At 39.5% G+C, this 24,027-nt stretch overlaps 1 protein-coding gene across 4 annotated transcripts in view; it reads right to left on the reverse strand.

Moving 5' to 3' along the window:
- LOC122791672 (ras association domain-containing protein 8-like) overlaps positions 1 to 24,027 on the reverse strand; it is a 753,416-nt gene that overhangs the window by 171,508 nt on the left and 557,881 nt on the right. For all 4 annotated transcript variants that reach the window (XM_044059512.1, XM_044059510.1, XM_044059514.1 and 1 more), the window contains one exon: positions 17,262 to 17,358. The gene's annotated coding sequence lies outside the window, so the exon portion shown is untranslated. The remainder of the gene's footprint in view (positions 1 to 17,261; positions 17,359 to 24,027) is intronic.

The raw sequence follows: 24,027 nt of genomic DNA on the forward strand, positions 1-24,027 counted from the left end.
CTGAAACACTACAGATATCCAGGGAACAGGGTTTATAATTCATGAGCAGCTGGGTATGCAGAAGCTGTCAGCCAAGTGGACGCTCTAATGTTTGAATGCCGATGAGAAAAGACATTGAGTGGATACTTCCAAGTTTACTTTGCAGCATTTTCATTGAGCTGGTGTGAATTTTTGGAACAACTAATTACAGTTGATGAAACATGGGTACACCATTATGATCTTGAGACAAAACAACAGTCCGTGCAATGGCTGCACACCAAGGCCAATCAAGTTCAAGACCTGAAACTTAGTAGGAAAGGCCATGGCCACAGTGTTTTGGGATCAGGAAGGTGTTGTAATGACTGACTATCTTCCAATGGGTAAATCAGTTAATGCAGAATACTACTGTAACTTACTATGTCGAATAAAAGAGGTATTGAAAGAAAAAATGAGATGGAAGCTGCAGAAAGGAGTTCTTTTTTTGCAAGACAATGCACCTGTTCACAAGGCTAGCAAAACGATGGATGTTTTGACAAAATTGGGGTTTGAGTGCATAGACCATACATCCTACTCACCATATCTTGCTCCATCTGTTTCCAGACCTTAAAATGAGTTTGAAAGGGCAGCAATTTTCGAGTGATTCGGAGGCGAATGCAGGAGCAGAGCAGTATTTTAGTGACCAGACTTCAGACTTTTTTGGGCAGGGTTACAGAAACTCCGGACATGATGTGCCAAGTGTGTTGAATTTTGGGGTGAATATGTTGAAAAACTTATAAGTTTCATGGCTCAATGTCATTCCCGTCTAGATCGGGATTAGAACTTTTCAGCACCCACTCGTATGACTCACTCCACGACCCTTGAATGGATAAAATGGATAAGAGAATAGAAATGTAGATATTGTAATCTCACTCATGCTTGGGAAAAGTTCATTTTTCATAGTGTAAGCTGATTCATCTAGCTGACCAGGTGCAATAAAAATAAAATATGTGTCCATACCTAGTAGACCTTGGCTTTCTGTTTTGGATGAATTAAAGAACTTTGTGCAATTCTGCAAGTATAACCTATTTTAAACAGATACTTACTTTTTCAGTGGTGATTTACACATTTTCCAGGAGTCTAAGACAATAAAAACTTGTAAATGTCTTTGAAGTCTTTTCAGGGTCTTTTTGGATGGATATTTTATGCATCTGCTTGTGGAGTTTGCTTTTCTGATTAGACAGTGCATTTCACATGACACAGAACGCTCAGCCTGCAAGTGTAGGCTTTATTTGTGTAACTGTCAAGTGAATCAGGTACATCACCTGACATGTAACCTCCGCTGATATCTAATATACAGTATGCAATCTAGAAGAAGGCAAGACTCATTGGTCAGGAGCTTTGGGACTCTTATTCAGAGTAGCAGGCCAGCTCCTTTTGTGTAGCAGAGAGTTAACTTGCCATCTTTAAACTATAGTCACCACAGCCTTATACAGTTTTGTATATATGCATTGGCTAATACTGGGAAACCATATTTAAGCTAGGAATGAAATTAAGGTAGTGCTAGGGGTGTCCTAGAATTAACATTCTCTAACAACATTCCAAATGTTGCGTGATTTTTAGATGCATTCCACATCAGACTTTTTTAAATGTTACCTTTGGGTTAGGCCACAAAATATTTAACTGCTTAAGATAGTTTGGAGCACTGTATACAAATGAAACAAACACGATTGCAGTGATGTCCAAGTTAAAAGTAATAGCTGAATGGTAAATGGAAATGTGTATGTGGCATGTTTCATGTACAGCCGCCCATGGTGGGATTGGTCTCAGCTGTACATACAGTGAGCTCACAGGAGGGACAGAACCTACAAGCATGTTTAGAACACAATTGGCACTAAAAACAAGCAGAAGTTTAAAGGTTAGTTCTGATGATGCTGACAGTGACACAGTGAGCGGCAGCTGGCCATGTAATATGAAGAATGACAGCAGCACAAGAAGTCATTATAATGCACTGCAAAATGAAAAGTCATATATATGCTGTACCTTCACCACTGAGACATTTATATGACGGTAAATCTTTCAGAGTAATGAAGGCTCCGGGGTCTGGGGCCAAGAAAAATCACAGGTGTAGTAAAAACTAAGCCATCTGTAGCTTTTTTTCAGAGTTTCACTTAATATACATATGCATATGGTTCCCCTTCACAAGATCTAATTCCTATAAACTCGAAATTCATAACCCCGAAGCCAGAATCTCGAGTTTACAAAAACTCAAAAATGTGAAAGGGAAATAAAAAATCAGAAAACACCTTTCTAATGGTTTTGCAGCCCCCCCCCCCCACCCCACTACTTAAATATTCCTACTCTGAGATCGTACTACAGCGAAGAAAAGGGAAATCTCCCATTCCGTGCTATATGCATAAGCGCAATACGGAAGATTTCCCAGTCCTCCACTATAGTGCAGTCATGCAGCTCTTAGATGACAGCTGCAAGGGTGCAGGGGGACCTAGCCCCCTGCAAAAAGGTAACCTAACTCTTATTTTTCAAACCCTAAACTTCCCTTTTACAATTTCGAGTGAATGGAAGTTCGAGATTCTAGTCTCGAGCTTATGCATTTCGAGCTTCCATTCATTCGATCTTGTGGAGGGGAACCATATATATATATATATATATATATATACATACACACACACACACACATATATATATATATATATATATATATATATATATATATATATATATATATATATATATATATATATATATATAGATATATATATATATATATATGTGTATATATATATATATATATATATATAGATATATATATATATATACATATGTGTATATATATATATGTATGTATGGGTCTACTTCACATAATCAAACACACAAATGTTCAACTTTCATATGGCCGAGACCATATGATCGAATATTTGAATGTTCGAAAATGTGAAAAAAAAAAATAAAAAATAAACAGTGCTAGCAAGGCAAGCCCACCTGCATCCCCCACACCCCCGCTATTTAAATATACCAACCCCGAGATTGCACTACATTGCGATAAAGGGAAATCTTCCTCTTCCGTACTCTATGGAGATCCCCATTCAGACCGTTCGAACTTTTAAAAGTTCGATCATATGGCCTCGGCCATATGAAAGTTGAACTTTTAAAAGTTCAACCTTCTAAAGGGGAACTATATATATATATATATATATATATATATATATATATATATATATATATATATATATATATATTGCATTGTATGTTACTGAAAGGGGAGTTTGACTTTTCTGACACATACTGCAGCCTAGGTTAATTCTTTTCAACCACTCATCTTTCCTGATGGAAGGCACAGCTTCAACTTTGCCAGGTGATCTCCTCTACTATTATAACTGTACCAGGTTTTAAAATGAAAACAAGTTTGCAAATTGCAACTATACAGCCTCTAAAACAGTACAACTGGCAAGGCATGGCATAGGGCAACAGATACAGACTGTACTGCACATGAGATACCTTACCCCCCTCAAAGCAAAGGGAGGGGGAAGATGGGTTTTGCTGTGGGGATATGATACTGGTGCACAAGGTCATGCTAGAGAGATACAAAGGCGTTATTAATATAAGGAAGGATAGGGGAACAAGAGTGGTACAGGCATCAGATTATAAAAAACACTAAGTTCTGGGATCTGCAAAAGTAATTCTGCACAAAGAAAGAACTATAGAAAAGGCTAACCAAACAGGTGCTACAGATGGGATCCCACAAAGGCATTCAATAGGGAATAGGACACGTGGGAAAATAGGGAGGGATGAGGGCAGCTGCAATGTTAATTTTAGTTAAACAGTAAGAGTAGACAAGATCATTTTGTCCTGTCATGAAACAACTGTAATGCTAAGTGCTACGCCATCTAGAACAGTATACATATTAACGCACTGACCCCCCGCCCAGTATTTACTCAAACCTGCCCTGGGCTTATCTTGTGTAACACAGTGTAAGCTCAAGTACCGTTTTCATTCACTACATCTTGAAATACAATTGCCCCAAGAATTTAGCCCTCTTGCTATGCAATGCATCCCTTTGCATTTTCTGCACTGTTTCCTCAACCAGCTTCAAAAAACATTCCTTTCTTCTTGATTATAAGTTTTTCTGACAGACACTTCATCCAGTAACTTACTTTTTCACATAAGGTATTAAATTAAAACTGCCTAATATATTTCCAGTAGGATGCCACTGCTCATATATGAACATCTGGAGATGTAGCAGCTAGGACAGAACATGCAGCTCTCTGAATCAGTGAACATACTTGGAAATGCACCCTTTTTACTTACCTATTCTGTCTCCTTTCTGTTTTCCATTTGTAAAGGTGCTCTCTGGATTGTGTTAAAAGTACTTCAGAAAAGCACTTTTTGAGACTGATCTATCATAATTATTCTGGACTGCTTCATGACAAACTTTAGTATCTGTTGCCTCAAAATAATAACAAAAACCAACAGAAGCACACACACAATCTAAAATACCAGCGCAAATATATAATTTTGTAACTGTACACTAAAGGCTTGATTTCCAAAGACTTGTTCTCAGTGTAAGGGACCACTTACAGTGAAACCATGCTGAGAGTAGATCTTTTGGAGTCTGGCCCGTGGTGTAAGCATGTTTATAGATGGGCCTTACACCAAATTAAGTCACTTGCATTGACAGTAGCTCATTTGGAATCAAGGCAGACTTTTGAAATCTGGTCCTAGGTGTGAAATTGCTGCATCTTGGAAAATCCTCCCCAAGTTCAAGATACAGTCATTGCAGACAGTACATATAAAAATTTCAAAAAGTCAAAAGTAACTTTATTGTCATTTAGATCTGTACAAGTGTAGATTTAATGACATTCCGTGCAATCAGCTTATCAGGGGACAGGCAAAAAAAAAAAAACACATATACAGAAAGACGTAATTTTCAGGTCACCCCACAGATTTTCTATTGGATTTAGGTATGGGTGCTGGCAGGGCCATTCCAAAACTTTAATTTTCTTCTGGTGAAGCCATTCTTTTGTTGATTTGGATGTATGCTTGGGGTCATTATTGTGCTGAAAGGTGACATTCCTCTTCATCTTCAGCTTCAGTTTTTTGGCAGACACCTGAAGGTTTTGGACCAAAAGTGACTGATATTTGGAACTGTTCATAATTCCTTCCACCTTGACTAAAGCTCCAGTTCCAGATGAAGAAATGCAACCCCAAAGCATGATACTGCCACAACCATGCTTCACAATGGGGATGGTGTTCTTTTGGTGATGTGAAGTGTTGTTTTTATGCCAAACGTACCTTTTGTAATTGTGGCCAAAAAGATCAACCTTGGTCTCATCACACCATAACTCATTTTCCCACATGCTTTTGGGGACTTAATGCATTGTTTTGCAAATTTTAGCTGGGCTTGGATGTTTTTCTGTGTAAGAAAAGGCTTCCATCTTGAACCCTACCCCATAGCCCAGACATATGGAGAATACAGGAGATTGTTGTCACATGTAGTACACAACTAGTACTTGCTAAAAATTCCTGCAGCTCCTTCAGAGTTGCTGTAGGTCTCTTGGCAGCCTCCCTAACCAGTTTTCATCTAGTTTTTTCATCAATTTTGGAGAGACGTCCAGTTATTTGTATCGTCACTGTTGTCCCACATTTTCTCCACTTTTTGATGACTTCTTCACTGTGTTCAGTGGCATATCCAATGCTGTGGAAATTTTTTGTACCCTTCTCCTGACTGATACTTTTCAACAATGAGATCCCTTTGATGCTTTGTAAGCTCTCTGTGAACCATGGCTTTTGCTGTAGCAGGCAACTGAGTAAATGTCAGGAAAATCCTTCTAGGGCAGCTGAACTTTATTTTGGATTTATCAGAGTCTCTTTAATTGGCAGGTGTGTGCCCAAGAAGACTGAATGTTGTAATTAAATCAAAAGGTGCTTCAACAAAGTATTAGTTTAAGGGTGTGCACACTTCTGCAACCCGCTTACTGTATGTTTTTTTATTTTTTTATATTTTCCCCTAACAGATTTGTTTGTTTTTCAATTTAATTGTACAGGTTATAGATCACATTAAAGGTTGGAAAAGTTTTGAAATGATTTATTGTGGTTTAATTTTTTTAAATCACAAAAACCTGGCATTTTAACAGGGGTGTGTAAACTTTTTATATCCACTGTATAATAATAATACTACCACCATCTTGTAAATCAACTCTATATATAGCTACACACACTTGTTAAGAAACTAAAAACACACATCTGGCAGCAAAGTTCTAGTAACAGAATTGCACATGATGTCCCACTCACTAGGCTAAACAAGGAGAAGGTTAATGTCAGCTGCCTGTCGGGTGTCAGGATCCACCACATAACCCACGCACTCAGGTCACTCCACAACAAGTACAAATATGACTTTGTCATTGTCCATGTTGGTGTGGATGACCTGAGATGCACCTCCCTGGACTACATGAAAAGAGACATGGAAGAGCTCTCCGATCTTGTAGCCCAGGCAGGTATGACCCTAGCCCTGAGTGGCATCCTGCCATTGGCCAGAATGTACAAGGACAAAATGATTGATTTCAACAATTGGCTAAGCTTCTGGTGTCATTCTAAGGGGATCCAGTATCTGTCTGCCTGGGACGACATGGTCGACAGACCACAATGCTTTGCCAGAGATGGCCTGCACCTGTCACCCCTGGGATTCCAGATACTGGCTAAGGCTCTTGCCGCCCCTATAGTGCCTTTTTTAGGCAAGGTTCAAATGACAAATTCACCACCGTAACAGGAACAGGCAAGCAAAAACTGAGAGTAATGCTACTCAGTGCTAGAAGTCTAAATCTCAAAATGCACTCACTTGAGGCACTCCTTAAAATGGAGAACATCGATATCTGTGCAGTGACTGAGACCAGGTTCAAGGCTCTAGAAAGCACCCTTGCATTACCAGGCTATAACTCATACCACACTTTTCGGCCATCTAACCTGGACCAGAACACCAAAGGCGGAGGTGTGTCCATATTCATTAAGGATATCCACACCTCCAGGCTAGTTGCGCAGCATAATGCATCTGAGGTTATCGAAGTGCAACTTACTCTGGGCAAAACTGCAATCCAAACTGTAGCTTGCTACAGATCCCCCACCATGCTTGATATACTGGAAAATATTAGGGTTCAACCAAATACCCTAATAATGGCCAATTTCAACTACCTTACCATTAACTAGGAAAACTACTTATGTACCAACTCTTTCGCTCAATGCTTTCTGGAGTTCATAAATTCCAATGCCCTGGATCAACTTATCCACACCCCCATCAGGGGCAACAATATCCTAGACCTAGTCATTACCAACATGAGTGACTGGTGTTACACACCTGAAGTCAACGCCTCATTGGTCAGATCTGACCATAAGCTAATCACCCTAGATATTTGCATCCTGCCCCCACACACCATTAAGGAAACCACTGTAAAAAAGTTATCCAAAGCCAACTTCCTGCTTCTTAAGACAGAAGTGGCGAACTTCATGACACCCATGCAGATGGACAATACAGTTATGACTGCTGAATCCTACACAAATGCACTCTATAAGCACTTACACGAGTGCATGGATTGTGCTATCCCAAACAGAACCAAGATGCTATCCTCCAAAAAAAAGGAAGCCAATCTGTTGGTCCCCTCCCATAAACAAACCTACAACAGAAGAAAGAAACTGTTGCAAAAGAGAATAAAATCCCATGAGTGGAGGAGCTCCCTGGTCAGCCTCAGTAAGAAGCTGAGATCCCTTATAAGATCCTCCAAAGCTAGCTATGAAAACAAAATCACCACTGATTCTAAGGGCAACCACAAAGCATTCTATAGCTATGTCAAGAATCTCAATGGCAACACCCAGATCTGCTCTGAGTTACAGCACAACGGCACAAAAATTACAGAACCAACTGATATTGCCAACATCCTGGCAGATAGGTTCAGTGCTAACTTTACCCCCTCTCACCCCCTAAAGGGCCTATAGCTATACAGGAAGAATACAAAGTCTCTGTAATCACATCTATGCAAGTAAAAGCTGAACTCTCTAAAACCAAAAACACAGCATCCATGGGACTGGACAACATCCCAGGCTGCGTTTTACACGAACTTCAGAATGAACTGGCTCCCCACCTAAGCACCATGTTCAGTCATAGTCTCACGTCAGGCTTTGTGCCCACTGAATGGCACATAGCAACAGTTATCCCACTCCACAAAGTGGGAGCCACCACTGATCCTGGGAACTATCACAATATTAGCCTGACGAGCCTGGTCTGCAAGGCCATGGAACGTATCATCATGGAGCTCATAAACAAAGACATTAGCAACCTCCAAACTCTGGACCCCACCCAGTTAAGGTTTGTGAAAGGCAGATCATGCCTTCTGAACCTGAATGACTTCTTTGAGCTAGTCACCAAAGCTGTAGATGAGGGTAAGGTGGTTCACACAGCCTAGCTTGACCTCGCCAAGGCTTTCAACACCATCCCCCATTCTGGAATTATAGCTAAACTAGGTATAAATCCCTACATCACAAGATAGGTTGCAAACTGGCTCACTGACAGAACCCACACTGTAAAGGTTGCAGACTCCAAATCTGACTTCAAACCAGTGACAAGTGGAGTACCACAGGGTTCAGTCCTGGGTCCTCTCCTGTTTGGCATCTACTTCTCTGAAGTACAGTCTAACACAGAAGGCCTCCGGCTAATGAAGTTTGCAGATGACTGCAAACTAGGAGCCATAGTTGAGTCCTCAAATGATGTGGACATCCTACAGAAGGGCCTCACTTGAGACAGATGCCTGGTGTCAGAAGCATGGCCTCCAGCTCAATGCCAAAAAGTGCATTGTCATCCCCGTTGGTAAAAACTCTGTACCCATGAACTACCACATAAACGGCAGTCTACTTAATGCCGAATGTGTGATAAAAGACCCAGGTGGACAGTAGTCTCTCCTTTGATAATCACATCGCCACAGTAGTCAGGGACTCCTTCTATGTGGCACACCTCATCACAAAAGGGTTCTCATCCAGGACAAAAAGTGGTCATTGTCCCCCTCTACTTGGCACTCATTAGACCCATTATAGAGTACAACGCCCCTTTTGGAATATACCTCACAGGACATCTTGCAGCAGCTGGAAAGGCCACAGAACAACCTCACAAAGAGGATTACTGGCCTCAGACAGATGCCCTACACTGACCATCTCAAAAAAACTCCAGCTTTACTCCGTAACATATAGTCTACTCCGAGGTGATCTCTGCCTAACATATAAAGCTATGTAAAACCCAGAGCTGTTGGACATGCTACACCTAAAGAAATTCCAATCTCTCCAAGCTACATGCTCTAGGGACCTAAACCTTGTCACCACAATAAACAGGACATGCTGGAGGGATAGATTCCTGTCCCAGAGACTTCTTATACTCTGGAACAAGCTACCCATCTATGTCAAGCAAAATTCCTTATTAGCACTCTTCAAGAAAAATCTTGATGAGTGGATGGGAAATAGGAAATACACCCTAGGGATCACTTCTGTGGCTCTGCTCAACAGGGGCACATGAAATTAACTTTCTTGGGTGGTGTTAGCAAGGGAACCTTGTTGGCTAGGCTTACTTTGGCCCTTGGGCTGATAGCCTAGTATCTACCTATGAACCTATGTCCCACATTATGGGTGAACAAGCACATAGCAGTAGCAGCTGAAGAAAAAAAAATATTGCATCTGGGTTAGAAGTATAAATTATAATGGCTGGCTTTGCTTAATAAATAATAGATAAAATAATATCAAACAGTGAATGGGAAGTCAGTGATCAGACCTAATGTTGGAATTAAGAAGTCTGATCACCTTTGGATAAAAACTGTCTTTGAATCTAGTTGTCCTGCATCAGAAACTGCGGTATCTTCTACCCGATGACAGGCTCATAAACAGACTGTTTGCAGGATGAGTTGAGTCATTTAGTATTTTGGTGGCTCTCTTTAGGCTCCTCAATGTATAAAGATCTTGGATATTGGGCAGACTAATGCCAGTTATCTTCTCGGCAACTCTCACCACTCTCTGCAGGGATTTCTTATCTGCTACCAAGCAGCTCCCATACCATACCAAAAAAACTGGATGCCAGGTTGCTTTCAATTGCTGCTCTGTAGAAGGTGGAAAATGCTGACAATGGTAGTTTCACCTTTTTGATTCTTTTCAAAAAGTGGAGACACTGGTGTGCTTTTTTCACTATGTGGCAGGTGTTCTCGGACCAAGAGACGTCATCAGAGATATGAACTCTGAGGAATTTGGTACTGCTTACCCTTTCCACCTTCTCACCTTTGATCAGGAATGGTGTATCAGGTGTTTGCCTCTTCTTGTCGTCTATGATAATCTGTTTTGTTTTACTAAAATTCAGATCCAAGTTGTTTCTTGCACACCAGGCAATCAGTGTGTTTACCTCTTCTGTATGCACTCTCATCCTCTCTCCTGATGATACCCATGACTGTGGTGTCATCAACAAACTTGATGATATAATTTGTACTGACGTTTGCTGTTAAGTCATGGATAAGGACAGTAAACAATAGGGGGTTGAGAATGCAATCCTGAGGAACACCTGTGTTGAGTGTTATGCTGCTAGAGGTATTCTTGCCCACACAAACCTTCTGTGGCATGTTAATAAAAAAACTCCAGGATCCAACTGCAGAGGTGTTTGCTGATGCCCAAATGTACTAGCTTATTCATCAGCTACATAGGGACAACTGTGTTAAATGCTGAGCTAAAGTTGATGAATAGCACTCTCACATAGCTGTCCAGATGCTTAAGAGCAAGATGCAATGCGACTGTTATTTCATCATCTGTGGATCTGTTTTCTCTGTAGGCAAACAGCAGTGGATCAAAATTTGATGGTAGCTCTGCAGACAGGTGCTTCCTGATTAGCCTGTCAAAACATTGCATAACTGTGGAGGTAAGTGCAACAGGCCTGAAGTCATTTAAGCTGGAGGGTGACTATAACGTGAAGGGCTTGGGGAGGGCATTGTAACCCTGTAAACATTATTTTTTGTTGAACAGCCTTATTCACTTTTGCCTTTGCTGTGTTTAATTTGCAAGTTAGCATTTGTATTTTTTAGTGTCAAACATTTGTGTTGCAAACATTAATCATGCAGGCACAAAGATATGCATGGGAAAAGTAATCAGTATAAAGTAAATAAAATGTACAATACAATTTGTAAAACAGCTAAACTTAAGATGTACAGTAAAAACAAAACAGGCTATCTCTGTTAACTAGAGTATCATGAAAATTGTGGAATTAAAAAGTCACAACAAACAAAACACAGCATTATAAATTTGTGAAGTCATGCAGCGAAGCACCAGGTGCTGCCTAATGAGGTAATAAGGCTTTCCGAAAGTGAAGCTGTTTAGAAAAGTTGAGGACTGGAAATGTGCTCCTGAAGAGGCTGTAGGGTCAAAAACTGTGAAAGAATTCAATATCTGGGAGAGATAAGAGGCAGTTCCTATGAGAAGAAGGGCAGAGAAAAATAAGTTATTGGATAAGGACAACTGCAGCATTTCCAGTTCATAAGGAAATGGGCAAACCTAATGGGCTAAGCTGTCTTCCCTTCCTTATCTGTCAATGTAGTATGTGTTTCGATGTATTAACATATCAGATGAGCATTCCCCCTAGTGCAACAAGCTCTTACACACAAATGCTGTGCCAATCATCACATACAAAAGAATTATAGTCAGTGTCTATAGTATAAAACAAATCCCAGGAAACATGCGCATCGATGGGAAACCCACAGCGATTATAAAGTTAGAACTATAAAATCTTAATAGAAGAGAGAATTAAGAATGAAAATAAGAAAAAAGGGACACTGCAGTGCAGTAGACCCTGTCAGACAGTAGACAGGATGTTTTAGTGCATAGGGGAATGGTCTGCAGAAAAGGCAGAACATACAGTACTACAATGCACGTAACTAACTATACAGCTGTTCGAGTCAGGATTCAAAATAAAACAGGACACAGCCTGCAAGCAATACCATGCACTACATTACACAGTTTTCCAGTACCCTGGGGATCAGAAGTTCATTAGGTCAAAATATCACACAAAAAAGCATCAACACACACCTAAATATCATTTTTACAGAGGGGCTCTGCCAGCCTACACCCCCAAATGTGAGGATCTGCTCCCAATACCTACAGTCTCTAAATATGCTGTTTCCATGGTTGTGCAAATTTGTGTGAAAGTATTAATACAAACAAAGTCACCTTTTCCCTATACTCTGAGTAGGCAGACCTTGGAGAAACCATTAAGATGAAGAAGTTACAGTCCAGTACCGGATATAATGAAGTGCCAACATTTCATCAGCTTTACTGAAAAATATCTAATTAAGTTTTCACAAAAGACATGACCAAATATTGTGCTGCTTTACAGGGGACTGACTCAGTAAAACATTCAGAATGATGTCTTCATGGACAGGGCTACCCGGATGAAGCATGTAATAAGGTAGGCTTGTAGCAGAGGGAACTAGAGATGTTTCCTTGAAAAACTAGGGCTGATTTAAAGGCGTCATGCCTTGTATAATGTAGCAAGGAAAGGAAGAAGCAACTGCAGTCTTGGATGGCAGTGAAAGAGATTCTAATCTGGGACTGTGTGACATAATTCATGTTTTTGTTGGGGCCTTTTGTTAATATATGTGTGTGCATTATATAGATACCTAAAGATACAAAAGTGCTTAGTTTTGTCAAAGTTCAATTTTATTGACAGTTGTTTTGTTTACATACCTTGGCTGACAAACCAGACGGTTGACAGCTGTGCAAGTCTGCAGTAGTGCACTAATAACAGGACTGGGAATTATACCCTTAACTCATTATTGTGCAATCTCAGTGCTGGTATATGTATTTTGCAGGTGGGGTTTGGGGGGGGGGGTAAATAAACATGTTTTGTGATTTGCATGCTCTGAAGTAGTAGCTTGGAGAATGCATAGATTTGCCATTGACACTTCCCTGTCGACACACACACACACACACACACACACACACACACACACACACACACACACACACATTGGTTCAGCAGTTTATTGCAGGGCATTGAAGCTGCAAGATTCTAATAAGTTTCATGCTTTTGTCACAGGTTTGATTTCCTCAGGCTTAGGACTTTGCTGCAAAGCTTTGTTGGCTGCCGTGTATGCCTTTTACGAGGTATGAGCACAGGTTTAGTCACTTTCAGAGAGCCCTAACTGTATGGTCACGAAACTGACAGTGTTACTGTGTCTGGTTGCTTATGTTCTACTGACTTTTCCTGCAACAATGTCATGTCATTTATATTAACAGCTCATATAAAACTGCTCAATAAATCAGCATCTATAGAAAGCACCTGAACTACACCAACCACTTTTTGAACAAGCTGTACTTAGATTTTGATCAGGCCATACTACTGAAAAATATAATTATCACTAAATAAATGCACCTTCCATAAAGATAGTATTACGCACACTCACACACAAATAAACATAGGCGCACACGAACACCTGCACACTCACACATGTACAAGACAGCTGAACACTAGTGATGGGCAGAACTGAAATCATAATAGTTCAAGAAAAGAAAAGATGGGCTTTAACTAGAAAGTGGAAACAGGAACATACGCATTCCATTCATTTTTTTAATTCTCCTCCAAGAAGTACAACATCTCAAAACAATTGTCTGTTAAACATTTGGGAGTGGATCTGTTTTTAAGGGATATAGTCCATCTGTATCAACAAACAGGCAGCAAAGCACGATTAGACCGCTGTTAAGCTGAAGGCATAGCCTTTGGCCTGCACAATCATTTGTCAAACAAGTAAAAGCTGTAGGCTGAACATGCAATAGTTCTGTTTCAAACAGTTAATTTGACAGAAATATGCATACTCTGTTGCTTGGGGAGCAAGAAACAGAATGGGCTAAGTAGTCACAATTAAGCCTACAACCCCAAGTCCATATACAGAACCCTCACTGAAAGAACCTTGTGAAAGGCAAGTTCAGAAGCCAGACAACTCATGTGTCGCTACCAGATGCTTCTGTATTTCATACAGACAATCTCAGATCTTATTTCCTCTGAACTAAAAATAGCTAAAAGAAAGGCAATAAATAGGCAGGACTGCTATTTATTATTAATTAAATTAGTTTTATTAAAGCTTAGGAAAGAACAAGCTCTTGCGTCATTGAGCACCAGTGTACTTTTAGTAAGTTCTGCAATGGTTACTAAGGTAAACACCATTTCAACATTGTGAAGACTGACAATTAGTATGAAAATGCCTGTCAGGCACACTCAGAAAGGACAAGTGTACAATTATGATGACAGAAAAATTTAAATTAATTAAGTATACTTCATTATACACTTAACAGAATTACTCAGGGAATTTTCCTTAACACATCCCAGAATTCCAGGTACCCACGCAGACAAATACTTCTTAGGTCAGTTTGTTCTTAAAGATGATTAATCATTCACTCGCAATAGCAAAAGAGTTTTACAGACGTAATGAGAATTCTGGGAAAACAAACTACTCCAGTGATTCTGGCTACTCCTTGTTCTCCTCTGTGTGTGTGTGTGTGTGTGTGTGTGTGTGTGTGTGTGTGTGTGTGTGTGTGTGTGTGTGTGTAAAACTTCTGATACACCCAACTTCAGACATCTCAGAGGACAACTGCACTTTCTTTACTCGCTCCCTCACCACCACACAAAAACAGACACATTTTTACACAAGGAATATATTAACACAACCAAGTAAAAATAGGTCTTTGGAAATAATAAAATATACTGTAGACAGTAATGAGAAACAACAGTGCATTTTATCCAGACTGCCAGTTGCATTCACTGGTCTTCTACTTGCTGGGTAAATAAAAGACATTTTCTTTGATCCAACACACATGCGCAATCAGAACTAGTATTTTACAGAAAGGTTGTTCTTGTCCAAAAGCTTCTACGTTTTAATGTTTTAAATGCATTATAAATGGATTGTCTATGTCCAGTAAGAAGTCTGCTTTCCTCTGGATGCAGGAACATGTATAGTTGTGCTGGTCACTCAAAATTAGCAGTACATCTGTGTTACAATAGAGCTCCCGGAAATGTTCAAAGAACTGCTTCACAGACATCACACCAAGAGCCTATGACCTGGGGTTTTTCTGGTGACAGACCCCAAAGGAGAAATTTCATCAGAGATGCCATCCCATTAACAGATTTGTTGTATAAAGTTTTACCATTAGCCATAACTGCCTTTATGTTGCTATTAATTTTTTAGGTATCTGGGCAGGCCTGCTAGCCAGGCACCACCGGTATTTATGGATGTACCAGAAGCAACTATAATATGAAAGAAAATAATGCAAATAAAATCTTAGAGTTACTTAAAACATAAATAAAACATTTAAAGAGATAGCATGCATAACAATATTTAGTGATAAAGCGGACATGTATCAAGCATATTAAAAAGTAAATATATGTGGTGTTACATACAGAAAGTAGTACAATTATGTAAACACAACTGCCATACAGGACAATGCACAAAAGTACAACTCTGTAAAACAATACATGTAGCAGAAATAGTGGAACACGTGGGTAAATACAGCACAGTAAGAAGGTACATAACTGCAGGGAGCAGGATGCAGAGAGAGAAAGAATGCAACTGTCAGGTCTAGGAAGCATAAGAACAAGGGTGGTTGTGGGGCCACAGCTGCTGAATACTGACACTGAACTGGAAGCCACTGATGATATGAGAGGTGGCATTTCATAACTCAGGAGCAAAGTTTTTGAAGACACAGGAGTCTGTACGGGCTCAAGTGATAATGAGAACAAGATTTAGGTTTGAAGATCTGTGAGTACAGGCAAGCAGAAGGAAGTAGAGGGCAGAAGGGAAGATGATCCCAAAGTAAAATTAACCACAGGAAGAAGAACACGTATGAAATGTGTGGAGAAAGAGAAAGCAATCAAGTTGACATACAACTAGAATTAGTGGTTGACAGCAAAGACTGATAGGTATGACTGTACGCAACAACATTCTTGCAGGCCATGTGCACAGCTTTTAGGCAAGAGCAGAGGAGTGAGACCACACAAGTGACCAAGAGAAAGTACATTAAGAGGACCCTGGCTAGGTTTGGCAGAGCCCAGGAGAAGATGCTTAACAGGGTGTTTACAGATTTACTGATGACAAGTAAATGCTGCTCAAAACAGCACAATCAGAGATGACTACTAAGCATTTCAAAAAGGGGAACTTACTAAGAAAGGAAATACACCACATTATTTTAGCAAATGACCAGTCTTACTGATGCTCAGTCCTTTAACTGTATCCAGTATTGGTCAAGGCAAGGTTGACAGTGTCATCTTTTGATGTGTGTTTACCCATTTTAACAATGTGGGCCATTGTGCTGCACAGAGGAAAAATGAGAATGTGATAGCAAGTGCTTGATATTTAATGCACATTAGGGTTGCGTAACTGATCACTTCAATGTAAATATACAGTGGGTCTGGAACCAATGTAAAAAGGCAGTGGGTCTGAACCCCAGTTCATTTGATGTACTTCAGGGATGTGTAGCTGATCACCTCAATGTGAAAAGTCAGTGGGTCTGAACCCCGTTTTCTTAATGCACTTCAGGGCTGTGTAACTGATCACACCAATGTAAAAAGCTAGTGGTCTGAACCCCAAGTTATTTAATGCACTTCAGGGCCGTGCAACTGATCATCTCAAATTTAAAAAGCCGGTGGGTCTGAACCCTAATTTACTTAATCTACTTCAAGGCTGTGTAAATGATCACACCGATGTAAAAAATCAATGGGTCTGGACCTTAGTTTATTTAATAATCTTCAGGGTTGTGTAGCTGATCATCCTGATGTAAAACTCCTGTAGGCCTGAACCCCAGCTCATTTAGTGCACTTCAGGGTTGTGTAGCTGATCGTCCTGATGTAAAAATCCTGTAGGCCTGAACCCCAGCTCATTTAGTGCACTTCAGGGTTGTGTAACTGATCGTGCTGATGTAAAAATCCTGTAGGCCTGAACCCCAGCTCATTTAATGCACTTCAAGGCTGTGTAACTGATCACACCAATGTAAAAAGCCAGTGAGTCTGAACCCTCTTAAAATGGGTACCAAATTTGAGGTAAGAACTCTGTAATAAACCAGCAATGAGAAGCCACATGCCATTCAACATAATATATAATTAAAGCAGTCATAACACATTTACTTACTTCCTGTTTTTGCCATACTAATTAGTGGTTCAGCACCTGCTTACCTACCAACTGCATGACTGCAGTTCACTTTTATGGGAAGACTGAACTTCTAAGGACTACAGCAAGCAGTCTTACCTTTTGTATTTGTCTTTGGGTGTTCAGCTGCGAAGGGCGTCTCGGTATAACATTGGCCACACTTTTGCACCACTGGATTGTTATTTCAGGAGTTTGGCTGTAAAATAAATTGTGATCAGATTTCATTTAACAAATTAGTCAACTTTAGGATGTTGTACCACCTATCTTATGTTTAACAATATTTTATTTACAAATGAAGTGCATTAATAAAACCTTTAAAAGACAGTCATTCTGCAAAAGTTTTCAAAATTTCTTAGCTTTGAAATGAACAGTATACTTAAAACTTTAGAACAATTTTGCAAGTGCATTTAAACATTTTTATAAATCTGAAAATAAAGTGGATTTAAAATTTAAAGCAGCTACTAAACAAACACATACAATTTCTGAACTGCTTCAAAATGAACAATGCATTTAAAACTCAAAAATAAAATACATCTGTGATTTTACATACACAAATGTCCTTACTTAAAGCCTCCTACAAAATACGTTTTATGTTATTTTATTGCAGAGGGGCAGGGAGATGCAGACATATTGCCCACCCTATGTACCAAATGTAGAGCACAGGGTACTTCAGATGAAGGACATTCTGGTAAATGATTCATGAACTGCATCATGTGCCTGGCAGTCCAAGGATCATGCACTGACACAAAAAATATACAGAATATTGTTTTATTCAACATGCAGTATGGTGCAGAGGTTAACATTGGGAGCTGTAGTTCCAGTGGTACAGGGTTTGTTTCTTTCAGCCCTTGTTTACCTACTGTGTAACCTTGAGCAAGTTACTTAACCAGGCATTACTCCTGGGTCATTCCTAAAAAGAGACTGTGTGTTCAGTAGGCCTACCTGCTTAACAAATAGGATTATTATCATTATAGTTTCTGTGGTTCCCCAATCATTGTCCCAGAGGGATGTGAAATGAACAAGAACACTTTCTACAGGGCATACTCAAAGTGATACCATGCAGACTGACCTGTTTAAAGTGCTGGCAAGGGGGCCCAGCATAGCACGCAGTGCAATTTAATGGCATGAACAGTCAGTGGCTGACTAAGTTTGTGGACGACTGCAAACTGGGTGCTATAACAGAGTCTCCGGCCGACATGGAGATCCTCCAGAAGGGCCTAAATGAGACTGATGCATGATGTCAAAGCCATGGTCTCAAGCTAAATGCAAAAAAATGCGTAGTAATCCCCTTTGGAAAAAACAGAGTACCTGCAAACTACAACATAGGAGGTAATCCCCTGAAATCTGAAGAAGAAATAAGGGATCTAGGGACCCAAGTAGATAGTCAGCTTTCCTTTGATAACCATGTTGCCAAAGTGGTTAGAAAATCCTTCTATGTGACCCATCTGATCATGAAAGGGTTCACATAAAGATCTAAGGATGTAATGGTGCCCCTCTACTCTTTCCTCATCAGACCCATTATTGAGTACAATGCACCAATTGGAATGTACCTGGCTAGACATCTCCAGCAGCTGGAGAGACCACAGAGGTACCTAACCAAGAGGATTACTGGCCTCAAACAGTTGTCCTATGCAGCATGATTGAAAAAGCTAAGTCTGTTCTCTGTTGCATACCGCTTTCTCAGAGGCGATCTCTGTCTAACGTACAGAGCCATGTCCAACCCAGAATTGTTGAACATGCCCCCTCTTAGCAAAACCAAATCTACTCGAGCTACACACTCTAGGGATATAAACCTCAACACAACAATGAATAGAACATGCTGGAGGGATAGATTCCCTTCGCAGAGACTTCCCTTACTATGGAACAGGGTCCCGATCTACATAAGACAGAGCTCCTCACTATCACTCTTCAAGAGGAACTTGATGAGTGGATGGGTAACAGAAACTTCTCACCGGGGATCACACCAACAGCACTACTAGATAGGGGCCAAGGGTACTAGCTGCTAGTAAAAGGGTCTAGGCAACTACTAAAGGGGCGGTGAATACAGCACAATGTGGCTGGGCTAATATATGCCTTCGTGCAGATAGCCCAGTACCAACCTATGAACCTAAGATGCATATACTGTACATAGGCTGTGGTGTTTGGCTCTTCACAACATGGGAGGGGGGTGCTATACCCAGGCCTGTTCAAACTTGGATGTGGGAGACTCAGCTTCACTATGCACAAACTCTCTTCAGTATTTTCACACCTGGTGTACCCTCTTTCTTAAATTTCTATGAATGACACAAATCATTAACCCTGCTCCTTCAATGCTAACACATTCTGTGTTATTTGTTCATGTCTGCAATTGCCATGGCTCTTTTCCTTCATTCCCACTACACTCATGGCTCTTCAGATTACCACCTTACAAAATTCTCTAGTGCCCCTCATTCCCATAAGACACATTTATGGCTCTTTGTTAAAAATTAGCACCCACTCACCTAAAATACAATTAAATGGTTTGAGTCAGAAAATAAAGTTCCTTAGCAGAGTATAAGCAATATGAAATAGTTGATCAGCAAATAGTACTAAGCAAATGGACAAATGAGTAGTGAGGATGAGTAGGAGTTAACAGTTCTGGCTTAGAATGCTGAGTGACATCGTACTACAAAGTACTTGCATTGCAAGGACTGCTCTGATTATGCTCTGAAAGTGATGAAAAGACAAGCTTGTTAAACACCTTCCTGACATCAGATCGGTGTTTACCAATTGTTATGCAAACCACTCAGTATTGTTAAGCACAAGTCTCATGTCTGACAATACTCAGCAATCAGAGGAGAAGAGCGTCATGAAGCTATTAAAACTACAAATATTTTATTTGGAATTTTTATTTTATGTCCATACAGTGTTTGTTGACTTTCTGATGCTCTTCTTGGCTGATTGCTCTCTGTGTGGCAGCAGTTATTGTTACGGCTTTTTGAGTCATGGGAGTATGTTAAAGCTCTACGCACTACAAATAATTATAATTAGGTCTTGATCTTGAGGTGAATTTCTTGATATGTCTATTTCAAACACATAATATCCTGGTTATGATCAGAGACCTGTGAGAACACATCTAAGATGAATTATTTCATGTATTCTGAATCACAATAAATCCTTCCACGAACAATGCTCAAACAAGACTATATACAGCAATAGCTTATGTATTCCTATTAAAACTTGGAATACATACATAGTGTTCTAGAAGAGAGGGAAGCTCAGATAATATTGACATTATCTGTTGGCAGATGGTCACATCAGGAAGCAGGGAATCTTTTTTAGGTTGATGATGAAGCACTAGGCCCACTTCATAAAGTGCATTCATTACTGGGGTGGGGGAAGTGTTGTGAATGATACTGAAGGTCAAACATAGAATAGGATTTCCATGCTGTTCTAGGATAGGTATACAAATGGACAGTGGAAATAGATTAATAAAATAAAGTTACATACAGGACATATAGTTACCGAAAGGTATCCCAGAACTGGAAACAGGATTAATTTTCTACAGCATATAAAGAAGTGCCATCCGAAGTGAAGTCAAAAACCAATAGAAATGTACCATGAAGTATTAGGCAAGGTATGCTACTGCAAAACAAAATAATCAGCAATGTAGCACCTTTTTAAGTGACAAGATGCAATGAAATTAAAAGAAAAATCAAGATTTTTAGCCAAATGATCCTTTCATCTACATCTGATATGTTTCTGTGTTGAGGACTTATTTAAGACCCCATCATGAAACACATATGTTAGAGTCGCCAGTAACACTTATGTGAAAAACTGAGGGGCTGCCAACCCAGCCATTTAGAATTTTGTAGATAATTCTATGTCATTATAACTATTAATATAATCCACAGGTTTGTTTTACAAATGTAAAGAGAACTGTATGTTATGATTAAACTATATGTTGTACTGAGCTTCAAAAATGTAACCACAGTGCACCCTGCTGGAAGAAAGCTGTAAAGAATTATTTTATAACTGTGTTTGATCTCAAGCTTGGAGACAGTATGCCTGGGCTAGGAAAATCTTTATATTGTTTTAAGGCAGAGATAATTACTAAATTTTACATGTAAGTTGTCCTTTATTGCTGTGGTTTCCTGGCAGGTGCAAGATTACAAAGATATGGTAAATTTTGAGTTCTGTCAGCCTGGGAAACTTCAGCAGAGGTGTCAAGAATGATGTAATCTTTAATGACTCAGCAGTAAGGTGTGTTATCAATTTAAGGCCTATCTCAGAAAGAAAGGAGGGCATTTTAAATCTTGTCTTGGATCTATTAAGAACATCCAGTCACCAGCACTTGCTTGCTCTGTATGTAAGTAGTATTTAGGACAGTGATTTCTCTTAGAGATAGATAGGAATATAACCAGATTAGTCTAGCTGTTTTCTATATTTATGTCAGACGATCCTACAATATTGTTTTAGAGCATTTTGTTTCTTGTCTTGGATCTATTAAGAACATCCACTCACCAGCACTTGCTTGCTCTGTATGTAAGTAGTATTTAGGACAGTGATTTTTATTAGAGATAGATAGGAATATAGCCAGATTAGTCTAGCTGTTTTCTATATTTATGTCAGACTATCCTACAATATTGTTATAAAGTATTTCCAGTGATTTCTGAACTCTCTAATGTCATTGTGTTGAAGTAATAAGCATTGTCTTGTGTTTTTATTATTTATTAAATATTTTAAAACCTTTAAACTGTGGCTGTTTTGTGCAGACATAATTTAAGCTCTAGAGTACTTGCGTGCATTTGGTGATATTGTACAAAGCCACTCCAACAGCCTTGCTGTTTGTCACACTTACTAATTGGATAATAAAAACCTTACACAGTGGAATTGGTCAACCTTTGGAAAGGGCCTTATTAGTAGTTGATAAGAGTAGTTGGTGGCAGTGATTACTATCTCATAGCCTGGCAGGAGGGGGCATAGCTGGAGAACCTGTGCTAGCTTTCCCCAGGAGTGTCTGTGTGTTTGTACATAAACCAAATCTCAAAGAGTGTGTGTGTGTCAGCTACATGGGCAGGGACATGAAGCACTGGTTGGTCAGAGAGGGTACCGGATGTTTTGGCATGACTACTCGGCTGAGATCTGAACCCTATAGCTGTGGCAGTAGGGAGTCTTATTGGGGATCTGGAGAGAAAGGGAGAAATCAGCCCCAGACTGACTGTGATCTCTATGTGCTCTTAAGGGAAATTGTACTTTACTGTGTGTGTATTTGTTATCCTCCCAATGTGGATGCCCCTCACTGGTGTTAGTGGTGAGGATTGAGGCTCCTTGATTACTGGGCCAGTGCATGGGCGTCACAGCTTATTTCCTGGGTAAACAACATACTGTAATAAGGTGTAACTTTCACATATGACATTAGAGTCGAACTTGGGTGTGTTGGTGGGATAGTAAATAACTCTAGAATGTGAAACAAATTGGACAGGTGCTCTTTTAAAAAATAGCACAAAAATATATAAAAGCAATCCAGAATGCACTTGAAAACAGTTAACTTCAACAGGAGAGAGATGTAAAATGCCAAGTAACCCTGCAACATATCATAATATATCACAAAATGCTTATAAAATAATAATAAATTATAATAAATAACAGGATTCTAGAGTGAAATTTCCCATGAATTTATCAGAAAGCTGACAGCATAATCAGTGACCAACTTGTAATCTTAAAAATGTAAATATATCTTAATCGACTCAAGAGTTGATGCAAAATACACATACAAAACATATCAACAATAACTCTTTAAAGGTAAATAAGTAAAAAAGAATAAGGCAGCCAAATACAGCTAAAAGACATAAATTTATTAAAATACAAGTGGTAAGCGCTTTCATGCAAGTGCACTGCACTTCATCAGACCAATAGAATAAAAACCAAACAGCACACATTTAAATAGTAGAATCAATTAAAAAAGCAATTAAAGAACATAATTAGTGCTTCAGAGGGCGTGCCGTTAAAACAGACTTTAAAGGTACACATCCATTCAGCTCTGGTTCTCTATGTGCAATGAGCCTAATAATCCATTTGGACTCTTGCCAATTCTAATTTATTCCTCATATCTCCACCCTGCTTATCAAAACCTATTAAGTGCAAAACCATAAAAGTGAAAGTATGCCCATGTTTATCACGAACGTTCTTATACAAGGCACTGGTGAGGTCATGCCTACATATAAAACCCAAATGCTCCAGTGTATGCTCTTTAAAAGGGCGTTCAGTCTCCCCTATATAGAAGCATGAACAGCTTCTACATCGAGCCAGATAGACTAAATGCACAGAAGTGCAGTCAGCATAGAACTTGGGTTCAAACCTATACCTATTATTAGGATGTACAGAAGCTTTTTGTTCACATATAAATTCACATGCTCTGCAACCCCTACATGCATAGTTACCCTTCCTAACTTACTGAAAACAGGACCTACTTTGATCAAAATTATAGCATAATTCTCTCTTTAAACTGCATCTATTCTTGAACCTGAAGGAGGGACCATTCCCAACTGTATCTTTTATGATACCATCATCAGCTAAAAGCACGGGCCAGTTCTTTCTAATAATACCACATACCCCTCTCATGTCACTGGTATACGTCAAAAGCATGACATTCCTTGCAAAACAATGCAGGTCTTCATTTTTTATATGATGCCTTAATGTGTAGGATGTTAGATTTTGAACTATATACATACTTCGTGGTAGATTTTCTAGTTATTCCCTGTATCTATGGCCTGCCTAAGGTGCATAAAGGGCTTGATAGACCTGCTCTAAGGCCTATAGTATCAGGAAGGGGCTGGTTAACTAAGCCATTGTCTATTTTTTTGCAAGATAAGTTGGGACCAATGGCTTTTAGGATACCATCTGT

The sequence above is a fragment of the Protopterus annectens genome, chromosome 17.part0 (assembly GCF_019279795.1).
Source record: "Protopterus annectens isolate FY-2018-M chromosome 17.part0, PAN1.0, whole genome shotgun sequence".
In the NCBI taxonomy this organism is placed as follows: domain Eukaryota; kingdom Metazoa; phylum Chordata; order Ceratodontiformes; family Protopteridae; genus Protopterus; species Protopterus annectens.